We start from the raw sequence: 21,067 nt of genomic DNA, 5'->3' as shown, positions 1-21,067 counted from the left end.
TTCTTTTCCCTGTCCCACTTCCCCAACTCTCTTACCTGTGTTTTTTCTGGGATCATCTCTGTTAGAGTCTTGTCTTAGCATCTGCTTCTGCAGAATCCCAGGCTAAGATCATTTGTTAAAGACAGCAATCCCTTTGCTCTAGTTCTCCTTTATCAGACTAAGCTCTGAACTTGCACGGAATCATTCATGTAAGGTGTAGTAACTGTACATATCACAGTGTACTAAGCCCTTCCCTGCTGCCTCTGCCTACAAAGCCAGGCTCAGTCATACTGCTAGTCTTTCCACATACTAAAGAGCAATGAGGTACAATGGTGAAAAGTCGAGGCTCCTGAGTCAGAGTGCCTGGGAAACTAACACACACATATAATATATGCACAGATGTATATATTATATGTATAAGTGTGCATCAAAACAATGCCTGATCTCATGGAACAATAGAACATAATTGTTCATCAAAGAAGACAGGCATTAAACACGTATTTGAAATACGGAGTAGTGAGGATTACGATCACTACTAGAATATGTGAGAACACATAAACTATTACCTCCACTGGAGATATAAATTACTCAGAATTGCATACCTAACAAGTGTTAGGGCTTCCCTTGTGGCTCAGCTGGTAAAGAATCCGCCTGCAATGTGGGAGACCTTGGTTTGATCCCTAGGTTGGGAAGATCCCCTGGAGAAGGGGAAGGCTAACCATTCCAGTATTCTGGCCTGGAGAATTCCATGGATTGTATGTCCATGGGATCGCAAAGAGTCAGACACAACTGAGTGACTTTCACTTCACTTTAGGGACTTCCCTCGTGGCTCAGTGGTAAAAGAATCTGCCTGCAATACAGGAGACCCAGGTTCAATCCCTGGATTGGGAAGATTTCCTGGAGAAGGAAATGGCAAACCACTCCAGTATTCTTGCCTGGAGAAGTCCAGGGATGAGGAGCCTGGCAGGTTATAGCCAGGGGTCTGTACCCATGGGGTTGCAAAGAGTCAGACATTACCGAGCGGCTCACACACACGCACAACAAGTGTTAAGACGTGGGCGTATCTTTTTGGTGAGCACTACTCAGGCTACTACCATATACAGACGTAAAATGCATAATGAATGCATGTATAATGTATTCATTGTACACACACACACACACACACACACACACACACATATATACACAGGCATATCCCCTCCATGAGTAGCACAGAGCTGTTCACGTAACAGATGCTCAATAATAGTTGCTGAAGAAGCAAACAGATAAACAGAATAGGATCTCTGCTTTCTAAGAGTTCCTGAAACTAGAGGCAAAGATAGAGTTACAAAAAGGCAAAGAGTTAGTTGCATAAAGGCTTTTAGGACAGATGTAAATCATTCTAGAAGTTCTGCCCTGTTCAGGTCACTGCCCCCTGGGAAAAATACAATAGCCTTTTCACTTTCTAATCAGCCGGATCACCTCCAGAATATTCTAGCATTTATAAGAATCTTTCATTCACCATCATTTTCTCTCAAGTAATCCTAGCTCTCTACTGTTCACAACTTTTCATTATGAAACAGAGAAAGAAAGAGCTGGGTTGAGGGGGGCGGGAACCCTACTGTTTCCTTTTCCTCAATATCTACTATTTCTCCTGGGCTCTTTTGCCAAAAATGGCACTTCAGAAGATATAAGAGAGAACAAGAGCTGATTATTGCCAAGATAACCACAGAGAATACCACCCATCTAGGCCACACACTCTCTAGAACACAGGCAGAAAATTTGCTTTTCATTTCTTTCTATTTGATAAAGATAGATCTACAAAGATATGATCCAGTGTCTGTGGATCAGTTCATTATTTGGAAATGTCACTTGGATGGTGGCCACCCTGTCAGAGTGGCTGGGTCATCCGAAGGTCACAGAGAGGTGTAGCTCTTTCTCCTGCGTCACAGTTCGGAGGAAGGGCAGGGGCACAGAGAGGGGACCCCTGTGCTGGAGCCCTGCGGCAGGCCACCTTCCCCCCCACCCCCCACCTCCCGTCACGGGCAACTCCAGATGGTAACCATTTCACCTTTTCCCAGTTAGGTTTGGAACTGAACCCGTGTCAGCATCTCTTTCCCGCCCCCACTGCTCTGTAATGGGATTGCTCAGGGTCAGCTCCTGCCACTGACTTTTCTCTGTGGTCCTCCCAAGCCCTGACCGTGATGCCCAAGCTTTTAGTCAAGGAGCCGTGGACACCCTGTGCTGGCACAGAGCAAATGGATGCCACAGGAAGAAGACGGTGTAGCCTGCTTTTTGTCATTAAAACTGTTTTTCTGACTACAAGAATTGAGAATGTAAAATAAAAGGGTCCAAAAAAATATAAAAGCAAAATAAAGTCACTCATTATCCTACTAATCAGAAAAACAACAGCAGCAACAAAGATACTCTTACTATCTGATGTCACTTTTCCAGTCTTTTTTTCCCCAGGCTTTTAAAAAGTGCAAGATATACAGTATGTGTTTTCTTTTGTTCTTTCTTTACCCCTGCAAAATTGGGATCATATAACCACTAGATCTCAGTAAATGCTCTAAAAAACCTTCCCCAGTTTATGAAGTGGTTTTAATTGCTGCAGCAAAAGTGATATTTAGACAAGGAAGGGGAGAACTCAGTCTAATGTGGGGTAGGACAGTGCAGATGGCAGAGAAAACAGGTACAGCCTGGCTTCTGAGCCCAGCAAACCTGGCATATCCCACAGGGGCCCTCATCTTCCTAGCCCTGTGACCTACCAAGTTGCACAGGCCCTCTAACCCACAGTTTCCTACCTAGTGTATTTGCAATGATTAGTTCCTGTCTAACAAATATGTAAAAGCACAAATAATGTTAGTACCCTCCTCTTTCTAAGTGACACTGTGGTTCCCAAAGGGACTTCTATCCCTTCCTCTGGGTAAACATTTTACTCTTAAGAAATTAAGGTCAGTTCATAGGATAATAACTAATGATATTAGTCTACTCAGGTTGCCATCACAAAATGCCACATACCGGTGGCTTAAACCACAGAAATTAATTTCTTTCACTTCTGGACAACTTCTGTGACCAACTTCTGGACACAGTTGTTTTGGTTTTTGGTGAGGGCTCTCATCCTGGCGTCTAGATGCCGCATTCTCTCTGTGTCTTCACATGGCAGGGAGAGAGAGAAAGAGTGAACTCTCCAATGTCTCTTCTCGTGATGACACTGATCCTATCACATCTGGGCCCCACCTTTATGGTCTCATTTAACCAAAGTTACTTACTTATTGGGCTTTCCCTGCAATGCAGGAGACCCTGGTTCGATTTCTGGATCAGGAAGATCCACTGGAGAAGAGAAAGGCTACCCACTCCAGTATTCTTGGGCTTCCCTTGTGGCTCAGCTGGTAAAGAATCTTCCTGCAATGTGGGAGACCTGGGTTCGATCCCGGGGTGGGGAAGATCCCCTGGAGAAGAGAAAGGCTACCCACTCCAGTGTTCTGGCCTGGAGAATTCCATGGACTATATAGTCCAGGGGGTCGCAAAGAGTTGGACACAACTGAGCAGACTGTGGCTCAGATCACGAACTCCTTATTGCCAAATTCAGACTTATACTGAAGAAAGTAGGGAAAACCACTAGACCATTCAGGTATAACCTAAATGAAATCCCTTATGATTGTACAGTGGAAGTGACAAATAGATCTGGTAGACAAAGTGTCTGAAGAACTATGGACAGAGGTTCTTGACATTGTACAGGAGGCACTGATCAAGACCATCCCCAAAATAAGAAATGCAAAAAGGCAAAATGGTTGTCTGAGGAGGCCTTACAAATAACTGAGAAAAGAAGAGAAGCAAAAGGCAAAAGAGAAAAGGAAAGATATACCTATTTGAATGCATAATTCCAAAGAATAACAAAAAGAGATAAGAAAGACTTCCTCAGTGATCAATGCAAAGAAATAGAGGAAAACAATAGAATGGGAAAGACTAGAGATATCTTTAAGAAAATTAGAGATAGCAAGGGAAATTTTCATGCAAAGATGGGCACGATAAAGGACAGAAATGGTGTGGACCTAACAGAAGCAGAAGATATTAAGAAGAGGTGGCAAGAATACACGGAAGAACTGTACAAAAAAGGTCTTCACGACCCAGATAATCACGATGATGTGATCACTCATCTAGAGCCAGACATCCTGGAATGTGAAGTCAAGTGGGCCTTAGGAAGCATCACTATGAACAAAGCTAGTGGAGGTGATGGAATTCCAGTTGAGCTATTTCAGATCCTAAAAGATGATGCTGTGAAAGTGCTGCACTCAATATGCCAGCAAATCTGGAAAACTCAGCAGCAGCTACAGGATGGGAAAAGGTCAGTTTGCATTCCAATCCCAAAGAAAGGCAATACCAAAGAATGCTCAAACTACCACACAATTGCACTCATCTCACACACTAGCAAAGTAAGGCTCAAAATTCTCCAAGCCAAGCTTCAACAGTATGCGAACCATGAACTTCCAGATGTTCAAGTTGGATTTAGAAAAGGCAGAGGAACCAGAGATCAAATTGCCAACATCCACTGGATCATCGAAAAAGCAAGAGAGTTCCAGAAAAACATCTACTTCTGCTTTATTGACTATGCCAAAGCCTTTGACTGTGTGGATCACAACAAACTAGAAAATTCTGAAAGAGATGGGAATACCAGACCACCTGATCTGCCTCCTGAGAAATCTGTATGCAGGTCAGGAAGCACCAGTTAGAACTAGACGTGGAACAACGGACTGGTTCCAAATCAGGAAAGGAGTATTTCAAGGCTGTATATTGTCACCCTGCTTATTTAACTCATATACACAGTACATCATGAGAAATGCTGGACTAAATGAAGCACAAGCTGGAATCAAGATTGCCAGGAGAAATATCAATAACCTCAGATATGCAGATGGCACCACACTTTTGGCAGAAAGTGAAGAAGAACTAAAGAGCCTCTTGATGAGAGTGAAAGAGGAGAATGAAAAAGCTGGCTTAAAATTCACCATTCAGAAAACGAAGATCATGGCATCTGGTTCCATCATTTCATGTCAAATAGATGGGGAAACAGTGGAAATAGTGAGAGACTTTATTCTGGGGGGCTCTAAAATCACTGCAGATGGTGACTGAAGCCATGAAATTAAAAGATGCTTGCTCCTTGGAAGAAAAGTTATGACCAACCTAGACAGCATATTCAAAAGCAGAGACATTACTTTGCCAACAAAGGTCCGTCTAGTCAAGGCTATGGTTTTTCCAGTAGTCATGTATGGATATGAGATTTGGACTGTAAAGAAAGCTGAGCACTGAAGAATTGATGCTTTTGAACTGCGGTGTTGGAGAAGACTCTTGAGAGTCTCTTGGACTGCAAGGAGATCCAACCAGTCCATTCTGAAGGAGATCAGCCCTGGGATTTCTTTGGAGAGAATGATGCTAAAGCTGAAACTCCAGTACTTTGGCCACCTCATGGGAAGAGTTGACTCATTGGAAAAGACTCTGATGCTGGGAGGGATTGGGGGCAGGAGGAGAAGGGGACAACAGAGGATGAGATGGCTGGATGGCATCACCGACTCGATGGACGTGGGTTTGGGTGAACTCCAGGTGTTAGTGATGGACAGGGAGGCTTGGCGTGCTGCAATTTATGGGGTCGCAAAGAGTTGGACACGACTGAGCGACTGAACTGAACTGAACAATTTCCAAATACATTTATTTTGGGGGTTAGAACTTCAACATTTGAATTTAGTGGGTAGGGGAGGTAGAGTGCAGTTCATAACACTGATTAATAATACTAACAAAATGACAGTTCACTTCTGTTGAGAAAAGCAGTAAGATGCTTTTAGCCTGAAGTTAAGTTGCACAAATAAGAAAAAGAAAAGAGGGTAATATGAACCCTTTTCACTGTGATGAGAGAAGCTCAGTGAATCTACTCCCTCGGGAAGACCAGCATTTTCTTCAGGGCCTTTGTCAATGCCTAAGGGAGAGCATAGTTGCTTTCTATAGGCTCCAAGAGGAAGTTTTCGGTGTAAGATCACTGTTTTGGAACCTTGTAGTATAAGGAGAGGGGCTTTCCTGGTGACTCAGTGGTAGTGAATCCACCTGCCAAGGCGGGAGACTCAGGTTTAATCTCTAGATTGGGAATATCCCCTGGAGAAGGAAATGGCAACTCACTGCGGTATTTTTTCCTGGGAAATCCCATGGACAGAGGAGCCTGGAGGGCTACAGTCCGTGGGAGTGTACAAAAAAAATTCAGATATGACTTAGTGACTAAATAACAATAACAACATTATAAGGAGAGGCTCCTAGTTTCAGGATTCTTCCTTACTTTAGATGAAGAAGAGATAAAAAGCCTATTGACTTCTTTTCAGAAAGTTAAGGAAACTTTTCTCTCCACCTCCACTCCCTGTTTTGAAGTAATTTCCTCATTTTCTCTGTAGCTGGCTGGTCAGCGATGCTGCTGAGGGGGACAGGAATTCATTCTAACTCCAGAATGATACATCTTGACTCATCCATTCCTTCCTCCCACTCTTCCCTACAGCCATGTAAACACTGGTTTGACCCCTTGCCCTCAGTCTCCGGAAATTCAAACCGATGATTGACCAAATGTAATGGTACCTACGGACTGTGAGGGAAGCTTTGCTTCCAGAATCCCATCACCATTTCCTCTTCATTTTCTGCACAAAGAACCCAGGTTTGTTTAATTCCTGAGAAATGCCTGTCTTTTGAAGCGCAGAAGTGCCTCTAGTGGTGGGAACTGCGCTGTAATTTCTCAGTGGTTCCTGACTTCCGGTGTTTGCACACCAGTGTAATGTGTTCTGGGGAATTCTCAGAGAACTGTCAACTGAGTACAGACAGTCATAAAAGAGAGGGCATTTTAAATTATGGAGAATCTAGTACTAAAATAAATGAGAGTCTTTCTCACGAAAAACCTTGGGCAACCTTAAATTGGCATACAGTGAAGTACTACACTGCTTTCCCTATCATTTTGCTATAGGTTATAAAATATTACCAAGATGGCGCCAGTCCATAGATTAGGCTTCTTGAAATCTTTGGCCTTTTACTCTGCTCTTCCTATTTTCACATGGCAGAGCTGGTTGTATTCTTTTCTGTTTATTTTGGCCCCATGGCTGTGGGATCTTAGTTCCCTGATCAGGGATTGAACCTGTATTGGAAGCATGGAGTCTTAACCACTGGAATGAATGAATTCCAGCCACAGAAGCTGGCTCTACTCTGCTCTGCAGTTATCTTCTCATTTTGCTTTTTTGTCTCTTTTGCCCCAAAATTTTGTTGACTAACCCCATGGAATCAATGGGTGGTCAACTCCAGACAGACTGGAGTTGAAGGGGTGTCAGGTCTGGTGTGGGACAGCTATTCCTGCTTCTTTGTGATCCGACCTCCAGCCCTGCAAGCCTCTGGTCTGAAATGACATACATAGAATACATTTATTCACCCACATCTCCAAGTGACCAGAGAGTCTAAGCTCTTTTAGGACAAGAACTAGTCAGTCATCTTTTATCTTTATATCCTCTGGCTTAGCAGTGTCTGGCCCAGTGTAGGACCTCAATACTTTCCTGTTGAATTTCTATATATTGCATGATTATTCATTCTTCTCCTTGATAATTACTATCTTTTCTTGCTGAATTCCTGGACCTAGTTCAGCCAAGGAGACTTGAAATGAATTGTGATTGAGACCCATCTCATCAACATTATACATTGCCATATTTTATTCTCAGAAACAATATAATCCAAGGGTGACAGATGGAATAAGGCGGTCAAGTACAGCTAAAAGCCCAAATGCTATGACCAATGTTTCCCCCTTTGCTGAGACCTTTCCCTCCTACTCTCTTCTGCAATGGACCAAATCACGTGACATGAATACATCCTCATAGTAACCATCTGTGGATGGACTTGTACCATACAAGTAGTGGTCATTTTGTAAACTTCAATATCTTGGCACTTTATACTAATTTTTAAGTCTTAACTAGGCTTTATTTAGAGCTTAATCAGCAAAATGAAAATGAAATGATTAAAAGATCAATAGGGTCAGTGCAGTTTCACACTAATTACCGAAGACTTTTGTCTTTTTCAAGGTGGAGAATTTCAGAAAAGAGAGAAAATATAGGAGCCTCTGGATTCCAGGGGTCTTTCTAACTAGCATTCCCACTGACTCACATCCTGAAACTAGATCAACATCTTCACCTCCTTCAACCAAATCACTGAGTTGATACAATCCAGGAGGGTTTATGAACTGTTGTTTTAAGAGAGAGCTGAAAGAAAAAAAGATTAACCACTTCATCTAACTCCACTATCAACAATGTAATACCTAAGCAGTAATGCCAGAATTCCAACTCTCACTAACTAAAGCAGAAATTAGAGATTTTTGGAAGGAAATAAGGAGAATTCTTAAGGCCAAAAGGGTGCTGAACAACAAGATTTGGGCAATGGCAGGACCCAAGGGAACATAGCTGAGACATGCTACTTCCAGACTTTGGACACAGTGGGGCTGCACCTGCCTCTGACACTAGGTAAAAGCCTGTAGCAGAGCGATCCAACCAGAGCAATTACCCCAGTGTCTCCCTCATCTCACCTTAGCACTGACAATGTGCATAGTGCCTTGTGTGTGTGAGTGTGAAGGAGAAAGAATAAGAACAAACACATCCATTCAAGTGGAATTTTACATCAAATATATAAATAGATCATTACCATGTGCTGTCATTCTGCCCCAAGCAAGCTTTACATCTCAGATTTCACACTGTTCTTTGTCATTATTCAAGACAGAGAGATAGGGCTCAGACTTCATTTAAACACCAGCAATGGGACATCATCTCTAAGCACACCAATAGGGTAAGGAGACCATGGCCCTCTTGGCCGCCACTGAGCTCTTCTCAAACCTGCACTAACCAGATCCAAGAGAGAACCTGAGCCCTCTTCCCAGATGGGCCCCTCTGTTACGATCCTTAATCATCAGATATTGGGGATACAGGACAAGGCTGGCTGGAATCAGTGACTGGGCACCTCACTGGGCCCATCACAGCTGCAATGTTTCCCAGTGTTGATATGCCTTTTCCTGGGCATAGATGGCATCCTTGCAGCAGCAGGCATGAGAGAATCACCCATGATTGAGAATATGCAAAGTCTGAATGAGAATGTGTAGAAACAAGTTCAAACATGAACAAGGTTCCAGGCCTTCAAGGTCAGTGATGGACCCCAAATGGAGAGTTACAGAGGGAAAGAATGGCTGCTATGACAGTGAACGATTGCTAACTTAGATCTTACTCTTTGCGACCCCATGGATCATAGCCGCGAGGCTCCTCTGTCTGTGGGATCTCCCATGCAGGAATACTGGACTGGGTTGTCATTCCCTCCCCCAAGGCATCTTCCTGACCCAGGGAACAGAACCAACATCTTCTACATCTCCTGCACTGGCAAGCAGATTCTTTACCACTGAGTCACCTGGAAGCCCTGGGACAGTGGACAGAGACTAGAGGGAGTAAATTCAGGTGAATACAGCATAGCAGAGAAGCACTGGGTGCAGAAAAGTAAAAGATTTGGAATCAGAACTTTTCTCCCTGCCTTGAGGCTCAGGCTGAGATCTCTGTGTTTCAAAATGAGGGAGGGTGATGCTTGTCCCTACTTGGCTGCCCTTGTCTGGCATGACCTTGGCAGCAGTCTCGACTGACACTTATGTCTGGACAACCTAATGTCACTGACAAATAGGATCTCAGTGACACAGACCTGCTTGGCAAATAGACCAGCAGCGCCTCTAAACTTTATCCATTAGGAGGCTGTGTAGGAAAACAAAAGCGAGTCTTTTGGCTTGCTAAAACCATCTGACACATTTCCCAGATTTTGAAGGTCAATTCAGCTGAAATCTGAGCATCTAAGATTTGAGGTGTTGAGTTAAAACACCCTGGATATATACAAGATGACTCATATGCCAGCCGAATCAACTATCAACCCTGTGATTTTTCGACTAGATAATCCAAATGGTTTCTGAAAACTTGTAAAGGCATGGCTTCTGTTTTAAAACCTTTGGGCTGCCGAGTAATGTTATATTGGAAAAGAGCCTCTTAGGTTGCCAAACACCAAGTTCATCTTAAGACTCAATTTCTTAACAGTTTTTCCTCCTTCAGAAGGTGAACAGTCCTAAATGATTTTGTTTTAAATGTCACTTTATTTTATTTGAGGGTTATCTTAATTTATTAGCCTTCCATAATTCCTTTTATAAAGGGCAAACTGCTGTGACTACACAAAGGAGGCATTAGAGCCCCTGTGACTATCAGGCCATAACTTGAGATGCAATTAGAAAATTGCAAGCAAAAGAAATGAAAGAGACACAGATGAAAAGTACTGGCCAGAGAAAGGCTCCCTATTTTTGTTTTGTTTGTTTGTTTCTTCTTTTTTTGGCCACGCCACTTGGCTGTAGAATCTTAGTTCCTTGACCAGGCACAGAACCTGTGCCCCCTGCAGTGGAAGCATGGAGTCTTAACCACTGGACCACCAGGGAAGTCCCAAGACTCCCGAGAATTGATTTTAGAGTGTTTTCTGCTGTGCCATCTGAAATTGCTCAAAAAATGGGATTTCCATCCTTCCTTTGAAATGCTTAGCCGCCCAGTGGATCCAATGTTTAAATTCTTCCCTGCTGGAATTTTCCTGAGCAAGCTTTATCCAGATTCATCTAGGAATCTATGCTAGATTAATAGAAATTTTTTACCTCCTTATTATCTGCTTGCTTTTGATATCTGAGTGTGCAGGGCTAAGTTGGGTTCTTATGTGTTCATAGCATCTTTTTTCTTTTTTTAAGAACATGTCTTTCAGTTTTCAATTAATATTTGGTCATTTGTTTAACAGATGTCTCTGCCCTTGGACTGAAAGCTCTCTGACTGTAGGAAACCTATCCATTTTGTTCACCACTTACATAAGTTCACTAGCACTCCTGTAACAAAGTACCACAAATTGGGTGGCTTAAGCAACAGGAATTTATTGTCTCAGAGTTTTGAGGCTAGAAATCCCAAATCAAGGTGTTGGCAAGTTTGGTTCCTTCAGAGGGCTGAGAGGGGACATCTGTCCTAGGCCTCTTTCCTGGGCTGATCAGTGACCATTTTTACACTCACATGAGGTTCTCCCTGCCTTTTTATGTCATCTTCCCTCTGTGTGTCTCCCTGTGTCCAAATTTTCCCTTTTTTATAAAGACCAGTTATGTTGGGTTAGAATCCATTCTAATAACCTCACCTTCAGTTCGTTACCTCTAGAAGGATGGCTACATTCTAAGGTACGGGAGGTTATTTCCAATGTTGGGTCATGAAAGGCAGTGACTTGCATCTTGTGTGCCCTCTTTTGCTTTCTCACTTGTTCTGATAAAATTCAGGGGCCATGACGTGCATGGCCCTTTGGAGATACCTGCCTGGCCAGGATTAGGAGTGGCCCTTGTTCAAAGGCCATTGAGGAGCTGAGGCCCTCAGTTCATCAGCCACACGAGTGAGCCTGGAAGTGGGTCATGCTCCAGTCAAACCTTAGAAGCAGGGCAGCCATGGCTGCCACCTTGATTGCAACTTTGTGAGAGATCCTGAGCTGGAGGATCCAGCTAAGAGGTGCCTGGATTCCTGACTTACAGAAATTATAAGATAATAATGTCATTATGGGTAAATATAACAAGAGATAATTAATATACCTGGCACATGTATGTTGCTCATTAGGTAGAACAGCAGAAAATGAAGAGGAACTAAAAAGCCTATTGATAAAAGTGAAAGAGGAGAGTGAAAAAGTTGGCTTAAAGCTCAACATTCAGAAAACGAAGATCATGGCTACTGGTCTCACCATTTCATGGGAAATAGATGGGGAAACAGTGGAAACAGTGGCAGACTTTATTTTTGGGGGGCTCCAAAATCACTGCAGATCGTGACTGTAGCCATGAAATTAAAAGACGCTTATTCCTCGGAAAGAAAGTTATGACCAACCTAGATAGCATATTCAAAAGCAGAGACATTACTTTGCCGACAAAGGTCCATCTAGTCAAGGCTATGGTTTTTCCTGTGGTCATGTATGGATGTGAGAGTTGGACTGTAAAGAAAGCTGAGCGCCGAAGAATTGATGCTTTTGAACTGTGGTGTTGGAAAAGATTCTTGAGAGTCCCTTGGACTACAAGGAGGTCCAACCAGTCCATCCTAAAGGAGATTGGTCCTGGGTGTTCTTTGGAAGGACTGATGCTAAAGCTGAAACTCCAGTACTTTGGCCACCTCATATGAAGAGTTGACTCATTGGAAAAGACCCTGATGCTGGGAGGGATTGGGGGCAGAAGGAAAAGGGGACGACAGAGGATGAGATGGCTGGATGGCATCACTGACTCGATGGATGTGAGTTTGAGTAGACTCCAGGAGTTGGTGTTGGACAGGGAGGCCTAGCATGCTGCAATTCATGAAGTCGCAAAGAGTCGGACATGACTGAGCAACTGAACCAAACTGAACTGAACTAATGACTTGAATTGGAATTTCACAGGATAATTTCTTCCACAATGTATTTTGATAGCAACTAACTTACAGAAGTATGATGTTGAAAAAGAAGATCTGTTCCTCTGAATTTAGGAAAACCTTATCCTCTAAAACCTTATCCTCATTTACTCCCACCTCTGTTAGTACACCTATCATTCTGTTTGCTTACGATGTAATCTTTTCTTGGGTTTATCTGCTCAAAGGATACCCTACTGTTTGCTAAGAATTCAGTTATCTTTGTCATTTTTCCAAGCCTTAGAATTAAAGGTCAAGACAATGTCAGATGCACTAATTATTCCACCTTATGTTCTGATAGCATAATCTCTGATAGGTTGAATCATATGACATTGTCCATATTCAATTTTTTCTGACATACAAAGATGGTCATTTTATGGGGTTCAACTTAACACCTCTCCGATACCGCTTACTGTTCTGTGTTGTCTTTCTTTTTCATATGCCAGTTACCTTTAGGTGCTAGCAGCTATATATAGGTAACAGTGATTTGTTCATGCTTGAGTCCTGACACGTTGTCCAGTGGCTGATATGAGAGACATCAATAAATATCATCAGAAGTGAATTGTTGGTTGATTTACATTGTCTTACAAAGTAATAATTTATCAGTTCAATATATACATTTTCAAAGAATCTATATATCAGGGCTGGGCTAGGTGCCAGAGTTATAGAGATAAATCTGTATTCATGACCCTGAACTGTCTACTGTCTAACAGATAAATAAACAGAAAATTACAATTCAATATGGAAAGAGCTTAAATATAAGTATTAATAATAATAAAATTCACAAACAAAGCTAATTATACTTTTATAGTAGAAAAATTTCCTAATGGAGGTATATTCAGAGCTAGCAGAGAAGTAAACAATAGTGTATGCTCTGGACTCAGCCAGGCATGGATTTCTAAGTCCCAGGATCTTCAGAATATGACTGTATTTAGTTACCTTTGTTGCATAACAAATTATCACAAACTTAGTGCCTTAAAACCACAAATATTTATTATCTCACTGTTTCTGTGGATCAAGAATCTGAACATAACTTAGAGGGGTCTTTTGTTTCAGGGTCTCTCACAAAGCTGCAGTTCACTTATTAGGCAGGGCAGTGGTCTCATCTGAAAGATCATCTGGGAAAGAATTTGCTTCCAAGCTCACTTACATAGTTGCTGAGGATTCAGTTCCTTTTGAATTATTGGACTGAGTGTCTCAATTTCTAGTTGGATTTTTTGATTGGAGGTTCTGCCAGTCCCTGACCAAGTGAACGTTCCCAATATGGCAACTTAATTTATCAAAACCCGCGAGGAAGAGAATCTGCTAACAAGACAGAAGTTAAACATCTCTATAATATAATGGCAGAATTGATATCTCATTATCTGTGCCATATTCTATTGGTTAGAAGTAAGTCATTAGACCAGCCCACATTCAAGTGGTATGAATATCAGGAAGTCGAGACCACTGTGGGCCATTTGGGAATCAACCCACTATAGTGACTTAACCTCTCTAAGCCTCAGTCTATAATGTGAGAATTAAGAGTAGTTCTAATTTCATCAGGAGCTTGCCTGGTGGCTCAGATGGTAAAGAATCTACCTACAATGCAGGAGATCCAGGTTTGATCCCTGGGTTAGGGAGGTCCCCTGGAGAAGCGAATGGCTACCTACTGCAATATTCTTGCCTAGAGAATTTCAGGGACAGAGGAGCCTGGCAGACTACAGTCCATGGGATCAGAGTTGGACACAACTGAGCAACTAACACACATATATACACTAACTTCATACAGTTGTTCTGGGAATTATGCAAGATGATGTATATAAAGTGCTTGGGCTAGGTAAGCAACAAATGTGACCTTTATTATGATCAGTTTTATTCTGAAGGCTTAACAGTCTTCCATCCAGAAAAGGGGACAAGGATATTCCTGGCAGAGGGAGGAACACGGATAAAGGCATAGGAAGGGATTGGGACTTAGTGTACTCAAAGAAAAAAGAGAAGTTCATATGTTGGAGGGTAGGCTGTATAGGGGCTGAAGAGAGCAGGAGAGGAGGCAGGGTGCCCTGAAATATACTGGACATATTGTTTGGTCATTGGAGATGTCAGGAGGCTGAAACTTGCATCATTTAAAAAATATCACTTAGAGCTTACTTACAAAAGAGAAACATATTCACAGACTAAGAGAATGAACTTATGGTTGCACAGGACACAGACAGGAAGAAAGTGTCAAGGATAGTGGGAAGGTATAGTTAGGGAGTTTGGGGCTGACTTGTACACACTGCTTTATTTAAAATGGATAACCAACAAGGACCTACTAGATAGCACAGTGAACTCTTTACATGGCAGCCTGGATGGGAGATTTTGGAGGAGAACGGATGCATGTGTATGTATGGCTGAGTCCCTTCACTGTTCACCCAAAACTATTACAACACTGTTCATTGGCTATACCCCAATACAAGATAAAAAGTTTTTCAAAAATTAACAAAAAATGAAAATGAAAAGTATCATTAAAAAAATATCACTATGCACACTAGCTTTTTAAGTAAGTAAGCTTATCAAACAGATACATCTCTTGCTCTGGCCCTTTAATAAACTATATATATTTTTTTATGGCATGCATACTAAGTCTGACTCTGTGTGAACCTATGGACTGTAGCCTGCCAGGCTCCTCTGTCTATGGGATTTTTCCAGGCAAGAACACTGGAGTGGCTTGCCATGACTTCCTCCAGGGGATCTTCCTGACCCAGGGATCAAATCTGCATCTCATGTGTCTCCTGCATTGGCAGGCAGGTTTTTGTTTTTTGTTTTTTTTTTTTTACCACTAGTGCCACTAGGGCCGGTATATGTATAGATATATATGAAAGTAAAAGTCACTCTGTCATATCTGACTCTTTGCGACCTCAAGGACTATACAGTTCATGGAATTCTCTAGGCCAGAATACTGGAGTGGGCAGCCTTTCCCTTCTCCAAGGGATCTTCCCAACTCAGAGATTGAACCCAGGTCTCCTGCATTGTAGGTGGATTCTTTACCAGCTGAGCCACAAGGGAAGCCCTATATGCGGTAATAAGACTCAACTAGATGAAAACAATATTTTCCTTAAGTTATGGGCAGAAGCAACTGTTTCTATAAATGCAAATGTCATGAGAGGTGAGAGGAGGAGGAGGAAGCAAGGCATGACAGTGCCCTTCTCCCATTTGGGACAGGATTGGTAAGGGACACAAGGTTTCAGGTAGCTTCTAAAAGGAAGAGACATTACTGAAAGAGTGGCTAAGGAGGGCCGTGGGAGCACACTGAAGATGGAATAAGGCAGCCTGAAGCAGAAATAGGAGTCATTAAAAAGAAAACACACGTTGTCTCTGAGGAGGACATCTCAGAAATGGTGGCAGCCAGTCATGGTTTTAGCCTTGGGTCAGACTGAAGCCTGGAGTGGCATGCCTGCTGGCTCTGTAGCACAGGCGTTGGTGCCATGCCATCCCCTGGCCCACCTCTGCCTTGTGGACCAGAGCTGTGGCTGTGGGGTCAGTTCCCAGCAAACCCAGGGCTCCCTTGAGTAGCATGGCCACACCTCTTGACTTTCATCTCAGGGTCTGGAGGGCAGGCACATCCAGGGGGCAGGGAATGTTCACACCACAGGCACTGCCCCCCAGCCAGGGAAGGGCAATGCCCCAGCTGCCTCTCCTTTGAGGAACAATTAGGTAGGGGAGTCTTCTACCTAGATCTTCATATGGTCTCTAGCATGAGGGAACCTCTGTGAGCCTCAGTGACCAGCTCTATAAGAGGCTCTTTAATGTATTAAAAGAAATATTGCATTGTATGCTTTGAGTGGGTGAATTCTATGTGTGAGTATATGTGTTCAGTTGCTTCAGTTGTGGCCAACCCTTTGTGAACTTATAGACTATAGCCACCAGGCTCCTCTGTCCGTGGAATTCTCTAGGCAAGAATACTGGGGTGGGTTGTCATTCTCTCCTGCAGGGGATCTTCCTGACTTAGGGATCCAACTCACTTCTGCATTTCCTGAATTGGGAGGTGGATTTTTTTTTTTTTTTTTTTAACCACTAGCACTATCTGGAAAGCCTGGATGAATTGTATGGTATTCACTTAAGAATATAAGGAAAACAAGCTTCTCTTTATATGTTTCAGTTATATCACAAAAGAAACAAACAAACAAAACCCCTTTATGGGCTTTCCCTGCCTCATACTCCTACTTTCTGGGATAGCTTCCCAAATAAACTACCTGCACCCGAGTCCCATTTGGGCTCTGTTTTAGGAAAAACCTAAACTACAACAGGCCCCAGGTAATTGCTCACTGAATCTCATTTTTTATTTCCTCCACTGACATCCGTTGAATGATGGCAACTTCTACAGTAGAAATATCGCCAAGAAATATGTTCATCTCACCCTTTGATGTCTACCGGATAAAGTCCAACACTAATGTCTCTCAATTTAGGGGCTCCAAAACTTTGCCTCTTCATCACCTAAGGATTTTCCCTCTTTGTTCCAGCCACTAGGAAACATCGTTCAATCTATGGCTTGACTAATACGATTCAGTAGGATTCTATGGCATGTAGCAATTTTACTTTTTATTCAGTCCTGATTTTTTATTTGTGTTTAATCATTGTATCCTATGTATTTCTCATAACTAGCCTCAAATCTTATATAGAGAAAATGGAGCATGGTTAAGTTAAATAATGCTACTTTTGTCATATACCCTTTAATGAACTGTTCAGTTCCTCAAAGAATATCACAACTATAAATTGTAAATTACAAGAGTACTGCATATTAGTTGTTAAAAAGATGATGAATATATAAAAGTAGAGAAAAAAGGTTTTCCAAAATCTCATCAGCCAGATATAAACCAAAATGCATCAGTGATTATGTACATCTAATATTTTTCCTATACATACATTATTTACCAAAATTATTTCATTAATTCACTTCATTTCCTGCCTTTTAAACTTAATATTATATTTGAAAAATATTCTTCTCTATGTCTGTAAAAAGTTTTCAAAAATGATTTTTACGTCTGCAGACCATATATGTCAGAATTTATTTAACCATTTCTTCTTTTGGAAATTTTGTTATCTTCAAAGCATTCATTCTTAGAATGATGTGATGAAAATCCTTGTATATATACCTTTATGTATGTTACTGTTTATATCCTTAGGATAAATTATTAAAAGAAGCATTACTGAACCACAATATACAAATAATTTTATTTAAAAATCCATTACCATTTATATTCTTGCTGGCAATGTAGAAGTATGTCCATTTCTCAACCTCTCACCAACATTGGGTTCTATCTTTTTAAAAAATGTCTACTTGATAATATACTGCTCAAGGTTAAACAGCCAACTAAAGAGAGTGGACACAGCTGCAAGTCACTTTGTTTCTCTTAAAGCAATATCTCCCCATAAAATCTTCAACTTCTATTCAAAAGCAAAAATATTCTATCGAATAAATGTGTATTGACCATCTCCTTGTGTAAACAAAGTCTTTAATTTTCAGTTCTTTCAGTCAATATCAGTTTAATGAAGTTTCTTGACTCACATACATAAGAAGTAAGACTTTGCCATGTGCCTGGGAGGTTCAACATTACAACCACAACCAGCAAAAAGAAAAGTCACAGCTACATGTTTTGGTGCAAAGATACCATTTATCAGACACTACTATCAATTAGTGTTTCTGAGAGTTCAAGAAGTGTGCACTGTCCCTAGGAGGTAGGACACATGGAAAGTTCCTCTGGAGTGTCAATTTTGAAATGAATTCCAATTCCAAGGTCACCACTCCAGCTAGATTCTTCTCCCACGATGGTAATTCCACAGAAATTCCCATAGTCTGTATACAACTGCCCCTCATGGAGTGTGAGAAATTGAGATGAAAATAAATCTCCTTCTTTGAGGTCTAGTCACTCGGAAAAAAATTAACTTTAGCAGGTGGTTTTGACATCTTCAAGATCCTGGCTTTAAGGTGACCCACAAAAGGAAAAATTCACTTGAATTAAATTGTTGCAGAAATAAGAAATCCCCTTACTCCCACCCCCATCTGGGGCAGTTAAGTGGCTCTCTGGCAAGGTTTCCTTTGGAAACCCAGAGCACATTTTGTGCTAATTGTTCCTGGCCAAGAGGTAAGAGATGATTGGGAGGGGTTGGCCTTTAGGCTGAATCTCATTGCCTTCTTCTCAGAGATCCATCATTTTATTTTTCTTATATGCTCCAAACTTTGGATTCTCCCTTAAGAAGAAAAGATGGAGATCAGGTCAGATTTCCTGCCTAGAAGCTCAGAGGCAAGGGTTTTTCCTCTTACACAGGCCACCCAATACACTAGCAGATATGGAATCCATTCCTGCTCCAATATCCTAAATCCCAGAATCCTCTTGCCTTCCATTTGTACTCCAGGAACAGTCAGATTTCCCACACATCTCACCCCACTGCATGGGAGTTCATGTGTGTGTGTGTGAGAGAGAGAGCGTGCACACAGACACATAAAGACATGTGCATATATACAGACATACAGAACTGCTCAACAGTTCCTTTTTCCATGCCTGTTTGTGTAAGAACTTCTTGTTTAGTTTTCCTGAAATTCAGTTCATTTTTCATTCTTATTTCTTCTAATTTGTTTAGCATCATTTTAATGGGGCAACTAAGGCAATTCAACAGATGCTTCACCATCCCTTTGCTTTGTGTATTGTACCCTTCAAAAATGAAGAAAATTCACATTACTCAATGTCCACCCATGATATAAATAAATGTTTTATATGTAGCAAATGCAAGCTCCAAGTTAAATTAACCCATTTTAAAAACTTCACAGAAGATATTTTTATTTTCTTATATTCCTGAGAGAGAGATTCAGGAAATAAAAATCTCCACCCTTCTACCAAGTAGAAAAAAATAGCACTTTTGGGCACAATTTGGGTTCAGAGAAAGGGTGAAAAAATGTAAGTAAACAAACATGTCGCCATATATTTTCATATCCCACCTTGTTGCTAGAAGGATTTATCACTGAGGAGAAGAAAACACACCAAAACTGTGGCAATTTTCACCTCAATTCACTGGAGGCAAAAGGAAAAACCTAAACCTCCATATGGGTTTAGGTTATTAGGACATTATCTCAACCATTCTCCAAGAGTATGAGTAGAAGTTCAAGGAAATTAAAGAAAGAAAGTAACCAAGTTAAGACTATGTATGCTAAGGCTAATTTATTTTTGGCTTGGGATTCACTATAGCACAAAACAACTTCCTCTTGAGTCCCCCAAGGTTTGCCCATGAAGGAGCCCATGTTCCACTCTGGGAAAGAAGGAACATGTACTCTTCAGCATGTTTTTCACATCATGAAACAGGCAGACTTTAGGGCAGGAACCTCAAACAGCCAACAAAACTAAGTGAGGCTGTGAGTCAAGAGGAGTCCTGAGTCAATAGCAGAGAGGCTGGTGCTGCCAGTAGGTGTTACTTTAGCCATTAATCTGGGGCTCTCCATGGATGGAGGATGGTCCCCTCCTGCCAAGAAACACACAACAAAACTCCAAACCAAACTGAAATCTGCCAGTCTGCAAGTCTCCTCTGAAGGCAGAGTTGGGCCCCTAAGACAGGATGCAGAGCTTGCCTGAGAGGGCTGACAGCAGCCCTGCCCAACCCGGATGGAGCAGAGAGCCTTCTGGTCGCCATTGCAGGCCACTTCACTTCATCATTCAAAGTGGCTTTTGGCATTGGGATTAGTATGATTTAATGCAATCACAACAATAACCATCCTCACCTACTGTCCGAGGCCATGAGAGCCCATCCAGCACTGTTTATTAGCTTTGGCTTCAGTCACCATGATTAAGTTCTTTTCAAGCAAGCTTTTCCTGTCCTCTCTTGGTTTTACGTCTCTCCAAAGGAGCTTTACACTCTAGCTTGAGGATCCAAATTCCCCTAGTTTCCCTACATAAAGCACGTGCTTTATGAATTCAAAGGCATCAAGAGCAAGCGGAAACTTCCTTACTGACTGGCAGAGATTTCCGTGTTGAAAATGGGTCTGAGGGTCTGATTCCAGCACAGATTTGTTACTTTCTTATAGTTCTTGAGTCTACCGTTACAGCAAAAGGACCTCCTGGCCAGCAGGGGGTGATGCAATTTGTCCCTGTTAGGACAACTGCCTTATGGACTGTTGGTAAGTTGCTTTCTGGTTTTTGGATTTAGATGTATAACTCTTGACTTCATTGTCCATGACTCTCCTTTTCTTTTTTCTTGTGGTTAGAGACAAAAAGTGAAAGTGTCCTCAGAAATCATTTAATCCAAGATTAGACAAGATTTTTCTGTAAAGGGTCAGACAGTAAGTATTTTATGCTTTGCAGGTCCTACAGTCTTTTTTGTAACTATTCAGTTCTGCTATTGTAGCTGAAAAACCAGAACGTGTAAACAATGGGTGTGGCTTTGTTCTAAGAAAGCTGTATTTACAAAAACTAGCAGTAATCATTAGGACCCCCTGGAGACACGGACTCCTTATCAATTAATGTCTTCTTTTTTTTTTTTTTTCTTTTTTCTTACTCCTAAAAAACAGAATCCCAGCAAGGTCTACTGATTTGCACAAGCTCACGTGTGCTTAGTCACTCAGTCATGTCCAGCTCTTTGCGACCCCATGGACTTGAGCCCACCAGGCT

This window comes from Capra hircus, chromosome 4 (assembly GCF_001704415.2).
Source record: "Capra hircus breed San Clemente chromosome 4, ASM170441v1, whole genome shotgun sequence".
Classification (NCBI taxonomy): Eukaryota; Metazoa; Chordata; class Mammalia; order Artiodactyla; family Bovidae; genus Capra; species Capra hircus.
The sequence above is the reverse complement of the archived record's forward strand: the minus strand, read 5'-3'. Positions refer to the sequence as shown.